Genomic DNA, 15,969 nt, shown 5'->3' with positions numbered 1-15,969 from the left:
GGAGTGAATTGGAAATGCCTCCCAGGCTCCTGGCCTGAGCATCTGGATGGATGTGTACCACCTTTTCTTGAGATGGGGAAGATGCTGGGAGAAAGAGTAGGGAGCAAGCAGGAGTACAGGGTTCCCTCTTGGCCATGGGAGATCTGAGATGGCCTCCCAGAGGGATTATCATGTCTATAGAGGATGTGCCATTGGCACTCAGAGTCCAGTGGGCTGGACATAAGAGACCTGGGCCAGGCCCCTAGACCACTTGGCCCCATCTAGGGACCGGGCAGACCACCTTTCCCTGGCTCTGAGGCCCTTAGCAGAGCACTGAAGGCCCCCCTATCAGTTATCTTAGCACAGCCCTGGGGGCACTGATCCAAGAAAACCATAAGAAGGATGTCTGCTCTAGGGACCTGGCCCCAAACCTCAGTAGCAGAGACCTGTGTGGAGGAGCTAGGGTTTTTGCAGGGCTGGCTCCCCCATCATCAGGGCCCTGGGGCACTGGATCACCTCCCCAGGGACTGGGACAGGCTTCCCAGAGGCTAGTTCACATTACCCTTAGCTCAGAAAGTAAAGGTATATTGCGTTGTTAAGACAATCATTTCTTGCATACCTTGGTTGAAGGTAGACTTTGAAAGCTAAAACTGATCCTTTTGTAGTTCACAAGTGTGATGATTGGGTGTTCTTGCATTTGTGTAATTTGTGCCTCCCTCAGATCTTCTTATAACCTCGGCACATTACCCATCTGATATAAATAAGTAAGTGCTAAGCATTTTACTATATCAGTCCTAACCACCCATAAGCTGAGTTAATCCTTACAGCAACCCCAAAAGGCAAGTTCTGCATTGATTCCATTATACAGATCAGGAAACTGAGGCCCAGCAAAGTAGTGGTTACACAACAGTGTAGTATAGACAAGGTTTGAAAGTAAACCAGTCTGACTGCAAAACTTGTTCAAATGCTGTGCCAAATGCTTGGTGTAAGTTATCTCTTAAAGTCACAGATACCCTTCAGTGGGCTGGCATCTGAGGGCAGGGGATGTTACCATTGCACCCATTTTACAGAAAGTTAAAGTGAGGCTCAGAAAGAGGAAACACTTCTGTAGCTGTAGCTCAGTGTCCCACAGCTGCTAAGTTCGACACCAGAATTTGAACCCAAGATTGCAAGAAGCCATGCTTCCCTCCACTGTCAGTAAAGGTCTCTATCCCCACAGTCCAAAGCCTCCCGATGACCCGCTGAGGGCAGGAGAGGAGACTCATTCCTTGGGGCTGTGCCAGAAGTTTCCTGGGCAGGGCTTTATAAATTACTGAGAAATATCAGAGGTCCATGGGCTCCTCAGAATTCTGTGATGGGACCTGGTGAGACCTCATCTCAAAATAGGTGGGTTTATCTCTGGAGTTCCCACCTGGAGCCCTCAGTGAGCAAAGGCTGCCGCTCATGTTGGACTCAAGTGTTATTAAAGCCCCTACTTCTGGAACACGAAGTCTCAGCCAGCTCCTGGGGATTCAGGCCATTCTGCCCACTGGGAAACCCCAGTGGTTCCTTGGGACAGTTCTTTCCATAAGAGCACTGATGGGGCAGCGCTAAATAGCTCACAAGCAGTGGGAGCGCTATGTGGGATTCACCATTTGTTTTAGCATTTATACTTGAGAAAATACACATCCCTCTGTGTGTGTATGTGTGTGTATGTGTTTCTTGAACTGGTCGTTGGAAAATCACACCCTGATTTAGAAAAACCTACTTACTGAAGCTTCCAGAAGACCCTTGTTCGATTAGCAGAGCTGTTAGGAGTATGGGATTTGGGGTCATGCTGTTGAATTCAAAACCCAGCTTTCCTGCTTACTGGCTGCCTGACCTTGATCTTGACTGCTCCTAACCTCTTCAGGTTTTAGTTTTCCCACCTCAATGCATTGTTTTAAGAAACGAACAAATGCCTAGAACTGTATCTGGTATATACTGTGTACTCAGTTTATGTTAGCTAAGTGTTGTTGTTGTTATTGCAGTCTAAAATAGGTTTTTCTGGAAATGGGCAGATAGTAAACATTTACGCTTTATTATGGGCCACATGGTTTCTATTCCAACTACTCCTCTCTGTCATTGTAACAGGAAAGCAACCATGGACAATATGTACATTGCATGGATGTGAATGTGTTCCAATAAAACTTCCCTGTGGCTTATATATGAACATGACGGGGAGGAAAGTCCTTTTTCCTCTGGAAGAATGTGACCCTGGGGCTGCCAGCAGCTATGTTCCCCAAATTACTAGGGGAGCCAACCATGGTGAGAGAAAAGGAGGACAGCTCAGAGGGAAACAGAGCCAAGAGAGAGAAGTCAAACCCTGCCAATCTTGTTTGAGCTGTCGGATCTAGCCATGCCTGAAGCTACTCCTGCATTGTTCAGATATGTGAACAACAGTTTCCCTTTTATGCTTAAGCTACTTTGAGTTGGGATTCTGCTGCTTACAACCAAGAATCCTGAATTATATAAGCCTTCTCCCTTCATGTTTCACTGTCCCAGTCAGGTATAACTAACTGCCTACCCACTTGCCTGCCACGGTCAAATTCATGATACTACTCAAAAATATATTTTTTTTTGTCCCAAATATATAACTTCCTCTCCCAGTGGGGGTTTAAATAGTTTCATTCTCAAGGTTGCATAATTTTTAGCAGGTAAGTGACTTTATTTCAATGGACCTCAGTCCTCTCCTATAAAATGAAGTTAATCACTGGACCTACTGCACTAAAAGAATTAATGTTTATAAAGTGCTTGGAACAGTCCCTCACACATGCTAAGTACTACCTAAGTGTCTGCTGTTATTACTACCTGGAAACAGAGCTCACAGACTAAGGCGTTTTCCTGACAAATAAAGGAGACCATCTGGCAGGGATTGGGTCTTTCCATATTCCTAGCACCAGCATTGGCCTGGTCTTGAGTGGGCACTTGGTATTTGTTGAGTAGGAGTGAGTACAAGATGAGGCAGTCACAGAAAGTGACTGTGAGAGACCCACATGGATTGGGGCTAACTCTGAGGTGTTTGTGATTAGGAGTCAAGCTATAATTGCTTCAGGGATTTATAAAACCTTGAGACACAGAAATGTTAGGGGGCCCATAAGCAACTTAGGGATTGAGTGTTTGGGATTTAGACTTTAGCTACTTACGGTGTGGTCCACCATGGACTGGTGGCATTGCCATCACCTGAATGCCTGTTTAGAAATGCAGAGACTTGGCCCCACACTGGACCTCTGGAGTCAGAATCTGCATTTCCACAAGATCTTGGGTGATTCTTGTGCACATTAAAATTTGAGAAGTGGAGAGGATATGCAGATGCTGCAGACATGGCCCCTATGTCTTGAGGGACTATTTGTGGAGGTGAGGACATGGGGGATGTGGGCCTATCAACTGTTTCATTAGGAAACAGGCTAGCTTCCACCCTTTGGCCCAGACACACCACTGGTCCGGTAAGTAGAATCTGACATTTCCACACAATGGTTTGAGAAAACTGCCCCCACTAGAAAGGTGCCCAGCTTCACTTACTAAAAGTAAAATGAAACTAAAGTGATATTTTGTGATTCCTTGTCCCTCCCTTTTTCAGTCTCTTATTATAGGCTTGCTAACTCTATGGAAGCATTAAAAGCACATCAGTGGTATCTAGCTCACGATATCATATATGATATGATTTCTTTTTCCTGATCCTCTTTTATCAACTGAAATCCTGATGAGATATAGATAACTTTTCAAAACTCTTATAAAGATGTCTGAGTCTCTGGGGTGGGGAAGTTATGGCTGGGGAGGAGGGTTGTGGCATGGCAGGTGGGACAGCAGGGGGATCTGCAGAACCAGACCAGAGAGACCTGTCCAGGAAAGTGGCCTCTAGTTTGAATATAAGTGGGCATGAGTTTGGGAGGGAGAATACACACTACCACCTGTCTTTACCAAAGAATCAGTATTGTTGTGCTAATGAGGGCTGGGGTCTGGGCCAAGTGTAGAGAGCAGGAACTTTGAAATCCACACAGACCTGGATTCAGATCCTAGTGCTGCTGCAGCTTGCTCACTGTGCAATCTCAGGTGATGGAATCTCTGTCCCTGAGCCTTGCTATCCTGGTCTAGAAAGTGGAGCTAAGATAGCACTGATCTTACAGGGACGTGGAGTCAGTTAATTTCAGTGGTGATCAGAGCTGGCTGACAAGAAAGGGCTGTTAGCTTCCTTCCCATCCCCAGGTGTACTGTGACATCACAGTGGAAGCTAGAAGGTGACCATGGTGGGGAGAGTTTATACCACAGAAATGGTATACATTGGAACTCCACCTTTTCTTTCAGAGAACTGATTGTTAAGCATTTACCAGCACACCACTGGTTAAATGATAAGTTATATTTAAATTGCCTTGCCCAAAGCTTTGTAGTAGTGGTTACTGAGTACTGTATTACTATTATATTAATTATAGGACCATGATATTACTAGTATTATATGAAGTAGTTTTCATGATGAGACCTGCCATGTGTTGGCTCTGCCATTTGTTTTAACTGCTTGGAGGCCTTTTCTGCAAATCCTGTGGTTGGTAGCCCCATTCTAGATAGCTGAGATTGTTAGCTGAGTTCCAGATAGATGAAGTATCTTAGAGCTACCCCCAAGTGAACATTGATTGAGCATGGACTAAATGCCAGCTGTTGGGAAAGCACTTTTCATATATGATTTCATGTAATCCACCTAACAACTCTGTGAGGCAGGAACTGTTAGGAACCCCATTGTGTGGACACAAATGGGGCTCAGAGAGGTAAGGTGATTTGCCCCAGGTTGCATAGCTGCTCAATTGGGAGGGGCCGGGCTTTGAACTTGTACATTTTGACTCCAGAGGTTGTGATTGCAGCAGACGGATCCTGGAGATTAAATGTGAAGGGGGCAGGTGCTTGGGTCTTTGGGGTATGGACCTTTCTCCTTGCTAGTAGGTTTTTAGGGATGGGGGCAGGCAGTGGGCAGGGTCAAGAAGTCCTGATCGTGTCATCTGCTTGGCTGACAGCAAACAGTCTGATTTTACTAGATGTGTGCAGGCCGAGTTCTGATTGGCAAGGGGATGTCTCTGTTGGAAGGGAATCTTGGCCACTTGCCTCTTGGCAGCATGCTCTTGGCTGCCACGTGGAGCGCCGTTTGGAGGCAGTGAGAATTATTCGGCAACCTTGCCTGGGGTAGTTGAAAGTGGGCTGGGGGCCCTGCCAGTCTCCCAGACAGGCTGGCAGAGAGAGCAGGAAAGCAAGCGCTGCCACAGAGAAGCCCACACTCAGCTTCTTTGCTGTTCTCCCTGCCTCTATCTCTCTCCATCTCTTGCCATCCCTCAGCCTCTCTCTCTGCCAGGACTTAAGGAGCCAGTAAGATGACAGGTGGTTTGGCAGCAAGAGAACCACCGTCTTCTGTCCCCACAGGCCTGCATTCCCTCAACTCTACTAAAACTTGAGGCCTTTTACTTCCACAGTTCCCAATTTCCCCGAAGCTGAAGTTCAGATTCCCTGGTTTGGCTTGAGGACTTCTTATGGTATGACCCCTCCCCCTGGTTCTTCATCATGTCTCCACAGGAGACTCAACTTTTTGTTTTTCTGCAGTGCCTACTCCAGAGCTCACTCAGAACATGTGGTTGAACTTGACTTGCTTTGAGATTCGCAATCATCACCTTTCCTGATTTATCAATGCCGGGTGCTATGCAAGCTTCTAAGTATTTTCTATTCATATCTCATTGACTTATAACAACTTCACAGGTAGGCCCTGTCATCCTGCCCCATTTTATAGAGGAGGAAACTGAGGCACTGAGATATTAAATTACACAGCTAGGACATGGCAGTGATAGATATGAACCCAAACTAGTCCAGAGCTTGAGCAGTCTCAAGTACGGTTTTCCTTAAACCACTTTATGAGAGCCTGTCACCAGCTCAGTGTCATCACTCCCACCTCCAGCAGCCTTGTCAGCACAACAGCCTGGTTTGCTGGCTCCTCACATCATCCTAGCTTTGCTGTGTCCACACATCCTTGATGAATTAACCTTGGCAATGCCAGCCTTGCCTTGTCACACCAATAAAGTTAGTGCTTCGGAGAACTAGGTTGTGGAATGTATAATGGATCCCTCTCTCTACCTGTCTCTCTTTGGCTGCAGATTCGAAGGTTGCTTGGATATTGAGGAGAAGAACCAGAATGTTCCTCATGGGAGAAGGGAGTGTTTGGGAACAGGAGAAACCCCTAAATCGGTTCCTTCCAAGAGAGACCTCCTACATCCAAATTTCATCCCGTCTGTCCAGGGCACCCTGTGTGGCTCTGCTCACCAGGGACTGATTGTCTCAGCGTGTCCCCCACATTACTCAACAACAGGACAACATCCTTTACCAAGGCAGAGGGGAGTCGGATTGTGTTAGCAATTCTCCATCAGACTGTGTCATATTCAGATTGTATTGTATTAGTAGTTGTTTCCACTAATGTGATGAGAAAGTTGCTAATCTGAGAAGACTCCTGCATTGTATTAGGGAAAACAAATATTAATGTGATTCGATGGGAAATGGCTAATAAGAAACTAAGTTGCTAATATGACACGATGGATCGGTGGGAGGAATTTGGATTGGGTGCTTGAACTTTTCTGGAATGTTCAGTGGTGGTCAGGGACAGGGGAGGGCAAAATGGCAGGAACTCTGTGTTACAGTCACTCAAAATTAAGGCTCCATATCTGAGCCTCTTCCCCCCGCCCCCAAAACTCCGACCCTCACCCCTATGCTCTTTGAAATAGTGTCCCTCAAAAGTTCTCATTGACCCAGAACCTGAGAATATGACGTTATTTGGGAAGAGTCTTTGCAGCTATAATTAAGATGGGATCATGCCTCATTAGAATGGGTCCTGAATCCAATGACCCATGTGTGAGGAGAGGACACACAGGGAGAAGACCCCGTGACAACGGGGCGGAGATGGGAGGGATACAGCCACAAGCCAAGGAAAGCCAAAGACAAGCAGCCACCAGAGGCTGGAAGGAGCAAGGCGGCTTCCTCTCCTAGAGCCCTCAGAGGGAGCACAGCCCTGCCAACATCTTGATTTCAGACTTCTAGCCTCCAGAACTGTGAGCGAATACATTTCTGTTGTTTTAAGCTCCCAACTGATAGTACTTTGTTATGGCAGCCAGAGGATACTAGCCCTGTTCCCTCTCCCTGTAACCCCGAAAAGGGGAGAAGGTTTGACAGTATCCTTCTAACTCAGTCAGAAAGATAAAGCAGCTTTGGGGGAGATTCCTCCAGCCCCGGGGCTGGCCTGGCTGCCAGACAGACCCAAGGAGGAGGGCTTGCTCTCTTCCTCCACTTGGTTCTTTGCTAAAGGGAAGAAGCCTCTTCAGTCGCAGGGTGGTTAGCATATGGGCTCTGCAGCCTGCTTCGCGGCACGTTAATATGTGATTAAAGGGGTCTTAAAACACCCATTAGTCCCCCTCTGGTATGTAATAGCACTTTTGGATTTAGAACAGAATATTATTTACTCATTAGCTGATAATAGATCCTGAGTACACGCCGTATGAATTGGGACAATTATTAGAATGTGGGCCTGCACAGAAGCCTGGTTTTGCTGCTCTGGCCGTGGCAGGACAGCATGGTCCAGAGAGCAGGGAAGGGGCACAGAGTGGCCCATGGACCCTCCAAGGAAAACAGGGCCTGCTAGAGATGGTCTGTGGTGGCTTGCTGTATATGGAAGTGAACTCGAGGTACAGACAGGCACTTGAGTACCTCAGTGGAAGGGATATATTAGTGTGGGGGGGGAGAAATTGAGGTGACCCCCTCCAAGAACTAGGATGCGAACAATAACAGCCCCCCCACAGTGGTGACTGATTGAATCTGAGCTTAGGGCCCAAGGCTCCCAAGATGAGATTATTAGTCACATGACAGCCACAGGTGGGATGACTTGCCCAGGACACACAGCTCTTAAGTGGTTGCAGCTGTTGTAGACCCAGCTCTTCTGATCCCTGGACCTGGGTTCTTTTCAACGCTCCTCTGTACTCACTGCAGAAACTTCCTGGTAATTCTAATCTTCTCTTTTTCCAATGAAAAGAGGTACTTTAACACTATTTCCTATTACATTTTGTTAGAAAGATGTAAATTGCAGCAGATTGTCCCTCTTTAGTGGCTGGGTCCTTGACCTGTGGCCAGATGTGTTAGAAAGGCTCAGGTGGAAGGGACAAGAATGGAAAGGAGTGCAAATGCCATGGGAGTATTTTGGGCATCTCCCAGGAAGCAGGAGGAGGTCCTGGGAAGAATCAGAAGTAATGAGATCAGGCCTGTGTCTGGGATTAGTGACTCCAGTGCAGGTCTGGGGATCACAGTGGAGGAGGGGGAAAGATGGCAGGAAGGCCAGCAAGAGGTTTCACAGCAGCCCTGGTGAAGCCTCATGGGTGTGAACCAGCAGGTGGTGTTGGCATCAGGAGGAGGGGCCAGGTGCTGGCTATCCCCCCAATCCATAATGGACATCACAGGTCTCAATGGCTGGTTCGACCTGGGAGTGAAGAAGATGGCAAAGTCAGGACAGCCCCCAGTTTGATGGACAGAATACACGGTGTGGGGAAGGAAAGTCTGCAGTTTGATAAGCCTGATTTTCAGGCCATCGGTTTACAGTGATTCAGTGAACGAATGTGTGAACCTCTTCCGATGAAAGGCATGGCATAAGCCTGCAATACAAGCAGCAAAAAAAGGACTGAGAAAACACTGAAAAACCTTGCCTTTAAGCTCAGACTCGCCTTGACTTTTCTGAGACATGCCAGATGGAAAGATGAGAGGGGCTTATATAAGGGTGGGAGGGCTCTCTCCAGCCCAGTGCAAGCGGTTAGAGACCTTTGGCCTCTTGGTTTCCTCAGTGTGCAGAGAAGCTTCCGTCCATGTCCCTTGTACACAGGTGGCTGGAGGGTGGGGGGGTTTCACAAGATGTTTATATTGAACATGTACAGGAACGGTACATGGTGCCCTCTCTGGTGAGCCCTCCGAGCATGTGGCCACAGGAACACTGAAGAAGTCAGAGATGTTCTCAGCAACACAGGCCACAGCTAGAGGCCAGACATCACCTCTGTGGATGGCTCAAGTGCAGAACAGGGCTCCCTGGTGAAAGATGAACAGGGAAGGAGCCCAAGAGAAAGCAGAGCTTGGCAAATTTGTCCTTTTGTCCATCTTCTTTTCTAGATTTGTGGGTCTACACCTCAGCTAGATAAATAACCAAATAAGTAAACCACTTCCCAGTGGGTATGGCATATGCGTGTGTGTGTGTTTGTATCTGTGTGTGTGTTTTAATAAAGCTCACCATGAGCCAGATATCAATTTCTGTCAGAGAGACGCAGAGCATCTGAACCAGAACTAAATAAAAATAAACATTAAACAATTATTGGAATTTAGGTTTATTTAAAAAATCAGCAGGGTTGAGGGAACAAGCCACCCATTAGCGAGGCAGAACTATCGGGCCTTTTAACAACCCGCTGGTTCTTGGCTGCCAGGGAGATTTGGGCTGTACAAGCCGTGGAAACTCTGGATCCTATTGATTAAAGATGATGCGGTAACAGGCCAATTATATCGTCGTGGCTGCTTGCAGCGCTGGCCGACACCGGCTACCCATTTGTCTTGATGGAAATGGCTTTGTTTGGGGGGCTCAGGGAGGGTGGCTCAGTGTCCCCATCCTGGGCAAACCCTTCTTCTTCTTCTGGTCCCTTGAGCTGGTAGAGGCTCTGAAGCCTGAGCTGTCCCAGATTCTCGAGTTTTTCGCCTCCCTGTCCTCTTCATAGACATCCGTAGTTCATAAGGAACCTGTGTCTTGTCAGCCAAATCAATGCAAATAACCGGTGAGCGTTTCTCGACTTTTCAGTAATAATTGATCTTCCCAGAACTGATAGCATTTGGAAAACATAAGTAAGGAGAACAGCAGCAAGCCAGATGTCCACGGTAAGAGAATGTAATTGCTCTGAGTTATAGGAAAGGAAGTGATTTCTCTTCTAGCTTTAGCTCCAAGAGAGCAGAACAAACTGCCATGGAGCATCAAGAAGCTTCCAGTAAACTTGGGGCTTAGTACGGACTCCAGCTCTCAGCCTGCAGATCCAGACGACTGTGGGACTGGGATCTTCCAAGCTGACAGGCACACTTCCTGCTTACAATTTTGTCAGTCTCCAGGTTTCATTTGGAAGCTTTCTGTACAGCCAGTCTCTGTCAGGGAATGAGAGAGAGGTTTGCGGTTCTTGGGGGAGGTGGGAAGTGTTCCAGTTTAGCCACCATACTATTCATCCGCTGGATGGGAAATCTCCTCTCCGTTGTATTCTTTTTTTTTTTTTTTCCTTCTTTCTAATTTGACGGTCACTTCCAGGCACTACCATAATTGGCTCGTGATTTGACTGGGGTGATATTTAGAAGATCAGATGGGAATGGGGGGTGTTCTCTGGATTGGTGGATGGACAAAAGGATTCCTAGGCTTCTTTATGAACATCTGTCATTCTTCCAGGACTCCTTCATTTGTTCCTTCATGCATTCATTTATATGCTCATCCAACACCTAGTTACTGGGCTGCTCCTCTCTGCCAGGCACAATTAGGTACTGGGGCACATGGGTACCTGTCCTCATGGAGCTCCTAGTCTAGCTATGAAGAGACATGGACATCTAACAGTTGACTCTTATATCACAGTTACAATATAGTAGTGCTTCATAGAAATGATCAAGGAGTAAGTAGGGGCCCATGACAGTAAGAACTTGACCTTATCTTGGGGTGCAGTTCTTATGAAAGTAATGTCTAAGCTGAAGCTTGACACACAGAGAGGATGGACTGAGCTAGGCCAGTGATGCTCAGACTTGAGTGGGCATCACAGTCACCTGGAGGACTGGTTTAAAAGATTGCTGGGCATTAACCCCAGAGTTTCTGATTAATCAAATCTGGAGCTCATCTAAGAATTTACATTTCTAAGAAGTTCACAGGTAACACTGCTGCTGCTGGTCTAAGGATTATACTTTGGGAACCACCAAAGTGGTGGGCAAACGACTGGAAAGAGAGGGCATCCAGGTAGTGGGAACTGTGGATACAAAGGCCCTGCAGCTATTTTGCAGTTTCCAGTCTCAGAATAAGGGGCAGAATGGTAGAAGTAAAGTGAAGAGGACTGTGAGGGAGATGCGTTGCAGGAGAGTACAGGGTCCTGGCCCCACAGGCCTTGAAGGCTGACCTGGAAAGTTTGGATTTATTTGAAATTGGATGGGAGACCAGGAGAGGTTTTAAGCAGGGAAGTGTCACTATCCAGTTTGTATCTTGAAATACTCTCTTTGGCTGTTAAGGCAGGAATGGGATGGTGGAAGAGTGGCTGGCATTAAGCCAGGGACCTCACGAGGAGGCTGGCTATGCAGGCATCCAGCCAGGAATTGAAGGTGGCTAGACCCTCTGGTATCAGTGAGCATAGAAAGCATGGACATGTCTGAGAGTGTTTGAGTCTAGCCACTCCCTTTCTGGAAAGCCTTCTTGATCAGTTTGGATCACACAATCCTTGAAACCTAATTTCTTACCTAAAGAAGTCATATGTTGACACTAACCTTATGAGATCCTTGAGGACAGGGGTTATGTGTGTCATATCTGCCTCATATAGCCCACCTGCAGCCCACTGGTCGGATATACAACAAAAACTTTATAACAATTAGCAGGTTGTGGGGACACCTGGATGGCTCAGTTGGTAAAGATCCGACTCTTTATTTTGGCTCGGGTCATGATCTCAGGGTTGTGAGATTGAGCTCCACGTCAGACTCCATGCTCAGTGGGGAGTCTGCTTGAGATTCTCTTTACCCCCATCCCCCACGCTCAAGTTCGATCTCATTCTCTCTCTCCCTCTCTCAAATCAATCAGTCTTTTAAAAAAATAATCAGCAGGTTATGAACATTTCAAAGTCTACTAGCTAATGCCCTGTTACCTCATTTGATTTTCCATGTACCCTGAGCAAAAGGTGGAATTCAACCCATTTTGTAAATGGGGCAAATTGAGGTTTACAAAGGGCAGGCGATGCTCCCTGGCTCATCCAGCTGGACTGAAAGAGAGGCAAGATTCTCACCCAGGTCCAGAATGCCCTCTGGCAAGCAGATAAAAGTTGCTGTGACACTTCCACCCACAGTGATCAAATTTCCCTCAGTAGTATCCAGGGTTTTACCCAAGATGACAGGTCAGTCCACCAGAAACCTTAAGAATATATAGAAGAAATTGTCAGGGTTTTTTTTTTGAAATAAAAAATGGTCAAATATCAGCAGTTTCATAAGGTTCAACGTAAAACAAAGCATGCAGGGGAAATGTTGCATTTCTAGAAAATTCTGCAGCAGCATGTGGAATAGGAGTTGCAACATAGTCTAAATTGTCTCTGAGAGCAGCTTCCCACATACACACGGAAACTGATGAGGGGGCCGTACAGGGATGCAGCATCTTAGAATCAGTCTATAATGCAATCAATTTTGTATATCCCTGGTGAAACAGCAACATTTATTTAACGTCTTTTATAGAGCAGCTGAGTTTTATCACAAATCACATTCCATTTCTATTCAGCTGGGACTCCTTGAAGGCTAAAATGCACTTACTTTTCTCGGAGGAAATTTACCAATTCCTCAATAAAGACCCATTTGCCTCTGTATGTAAAATTGACACATTTATTGAATATTAAACATTTAAGGTTTTCCTCCCCGGCTCCCCCACCCCCACACTCGTGCACAGCTTTTCCCACTTTTTTGCAGAGCTTCCCAGTCATTAGGGAGACTTCCTCAAAGTGGCAAGAAACGTGTATTTTCGTGCAGAAGCAGCCGACATTTAAATTCGGGTCATTCTTATCAGTGGGAAATGATCAAGTAATGTCATAAATGTATCGAGTGAAATCCAGTGCCTCAGATTGGCCTCTTTGAGCCCCGTGCTTTTCCCCTCTCTGTGACTGGCTTAGTAGTCTTGGTCACACGGCAATACCGGCAATACCGGGTTGAGTTCGCGACAAAAGTTTTTTGTCCACACTTGTAACATTTGCAGAAGGCAGGGGCAGCCTCCCTGACAATAAATTGTGCTAATTAGCATGACGCCCTATTAATAAAGCGAGTCTTCTTTCATCCATGTTCCTGAATGGTCGGGGACATCAATTAAAGTGTGCACTTGGGACAATGTCTTTTCACTGCTGGTTGCAGTATTTTTGTTTAAAAAAAATAAGCAGGGGGTTGGGCCATTTAGGGAACTTGTTTTTGTGTCCTTAACATGGGAGAGGGTTGAACTGTTGAACTTAGGTCTCAAATGTTGGGTCCAGAGTTTCTGACTGATGCTAAATCAAGGCAGTGGCAGGTTGGGTGGGTGCTTGGCCCTGGGGTAGTCACTGTGCTTTCAGAGTGCAAAGACAGTTGTTGCATTTGAGGAATCTTCCTAATGAGTTTTGAAACCAGACAGGCACAGGTTTTGAACCCTAACTCCCCCTCTTACTGAGCTCACAAAGCTCAGACGGGTGATTTACCTCTTCGGGCCTCCGTCAGGGTTAAATGAGATCATCGATGAAAGGTTCTTGAAAGGAACCTCAAACTTCATTGCTGTTCTCCTGGGAACTTTATCCAGTGTCAGGTTTGAATGGAAAAAGAAAGGTCATTTCATCCAGCTTCCTCTTCCAGGTTTGATTTCCCTTCCATACAGCCCAAGAGTTGACCACTTTATGCTGGGAAACCTTTGAGGACCGGAAACTCACTTAATCATTTATCAGGACTGTCTTCCTATTGGTGACCTGAAACCTGTTTATTGTCACTTCCTCTGCCCACACAGATCGAGCTCCTCTCCTTTTTTTCAAATATGCAAAGATAACCTCCTTCTCTGAGTCTTCTTTACTCCAGGGCAGGTGTCTTCCCAGCTCCTTGTAGATCTGGGTTTTTCAGCCCCACACACTACTGACATTTTGGACCATATAATTCTTTGTTATGGGAGCTGTTCTGTGCATTGTCCAATGGTTAGCAATATCTCTGGCCTTTACCCACTAGATGCCAGCAGTACTGCCGAATTGTGACAATTTAAAAGTATCTCTAGATCTTGCCAGATGTGCCTAAGAAGGCAAATCCCCCCCACCCGAGTTGAGAACCATTGTTCTAGAGTTTCTGGTTCTCCCCATCCTGGAGCCCTTTAGCCAGACATGACACCTCACCTGGGAGGCTTTCACATCCTTATGTTTCTTTCTCCTCTGGCATGTCCATATTCCTGTGGCTTATGCCTCTGAAATGTTTTTGGTGCCTGCTGGGAGCAGAGCCCACTTTTACCTGGCACAAGCTGAATCTGACAAGATCCTGAAAACCCAAAAGCAAACATCAGGAGAAACCAAAATAAAATCACCACCACCACCCCTATTTTTTTTCTGCAGCTGTCTCTGCAAAAGGCAGATACCACCAGGACTGGAAGGTGGCTGGGCCTTCCTTGTTGGAATCTCCATTTTGAGAACAGGAACGATGATGTCTGAGTTTATCCTAAAAGCTTTCATCTGAACAGGCAAAGCTAACTTTTCAGAGCAGGAGGTCAGTGATAGTTTCTGAGTACAGCTGGCTCCAGATCTGGGTTAGGGCTCTTGCTTTGCCACTAACTGACTACACCCCTCTGAACCTCAGTTTCTCATCTGTGTAATGGGGATAAAAACAGCACTGTCTTAAAGTGTTGTTGCCAATTCAAAGAAGTGACCCCTGTGAAGTGTCCAGCATATAGTAACCAGCCAATAAATTAGAGCTTCTATTTTGTGTTATTATTACTGTTGTTTGCAAATAAGAAACACACATCGAAGGAATGAATAATTCACTTAGGGTCAACCAGGAAGTCAATGTGAAAACATTGGATTGAGCATCTTTTTTTTTTTCCTAAAGATTTTATTTATTCAGGAAAGACACACAGAAAGAGAGAGAGGCAGAGACACAGGCAGAGGGAGAAGCAGGCTCCATGCAGGGAGCCTGATGTGGGACTTGATCCCGGGTCTCCAGGATCAGGCCCTGAGCTGAAGGTGGCACTAAACCCCTGAGCCACCGGGGCTGCCCGGATTGAGCATCTTTTTTCCAAAAACTCCAGGGTTTTTTGCAAAGGTCTATCTGTGCATACGAGGAGATTCGAAAATGATCCATTTTATGTGATTCTCACCCCATTAACAGCCTGCAGTTTTGCCAGAATATCTTCTTTTCACTTTCATTTTAAAAACTAGCCAGGGTAATAAATCTTGCCCCGAAATCTCAGCAGCACATCTTGGCTGGAATATATGATAAATCTAATATACTGTGGCCTCTCTGTATGAGATACCCCTTCACAGATCTGTATTTTTGGCAGACAGCCCCATGGTATGGCTGGATTATAATTTGCTCTTGGTTTGACAAGTCTGGTCCTCTGACTGGGTCATCTTTGTTTCACAACTTTCCTGGCTCTGTTGTGGACACAGGATTCTGTCCCCTCTCCTTAACCTTTTTCTTTTTCTTTCTTCTTTCTTTCTTTCTCTCCTTTCTACAAAACTACAGATTTAGCTACCCCTCTCCCCACATTTAAAACAGGGAACATGGGTTAGTATTGGGTCTGAATTTGAAGAGTACACATCTGAGAAGGGGGAGGGCCACTGGAAACTCAACATGTTCCTGGATTCTTTTCATGGGCACCCTATGCTTCTGCCACATGTGAACCCATCGCCTTGGGAGACACTGAAAGGGCAGGGGTCCCCACTTTGACCATTTAACAAATATTTCTTAAGCACCTACTGTGTGGCTGAGTATACAGAGGTGAACAACATCAGGTTCAGTGGAAGAGATAGATATTTATGATATGGTCGCTTGTAACAACGTTGAATTATTTATGCCTGTACTGAGGGGTCTGATTAGAAAATGCAGGGGCTGTGGAGCCCCAGGGGAACATTCCTGAAGAAGTGGCATCTTGGAGCTCACTGGAAAATGGTGGGCATTTACCAGGCTCAAGGAAGAGCCCAGGCTCTGAGTCAGGCAAAGACACAAGGAGGTCGGTGTTCAGCA

General features: G+C 46.3%; 1 protein-coding gene and 1 non-coding gene across 2 annotated transcripts in view; both read left to right on the top strand.

Annotated features, from left to right (window-relative positions):
- The window catches only part of CUX2 (cut like homeobox 2), a 231,915-nt gene that overhangs the window by 80,064 nt on the left and 135,882 nt on the right, over positions 1–15,969 (top strand). The window lies entirely within an intron of this gene.
- Positions 633–736, top strand: LOC129508465 (small nucleolar RNA U13). Its single transcript, XR_008664199.1, has one exon. It is a non-coding gene; the product is annotated as a small nucleolar RNA U13 (small nucleolar RNA).

Source organism: Nyctereutes procyonoides, unplaced genomic scaffold, assembly GCF_905146905.1.
Source record: "Nyctereutes procyonoides isolate TBG_1078 unplaced genomic scaffold, NYPRO_anot_genome, whole genome shotgun sequence".
Classification (NCBI taxonomy): Eukaryota; Metazoa; Chordata; class Mammalia; order Carnivora; family Canidae; genus Nyctereutes; species Nyctereutes procyonoides.
Note: the sequence above shows the minus strand (reverse complement) of the source record. Positions and strands in the feature narration are given on the sequence as shown.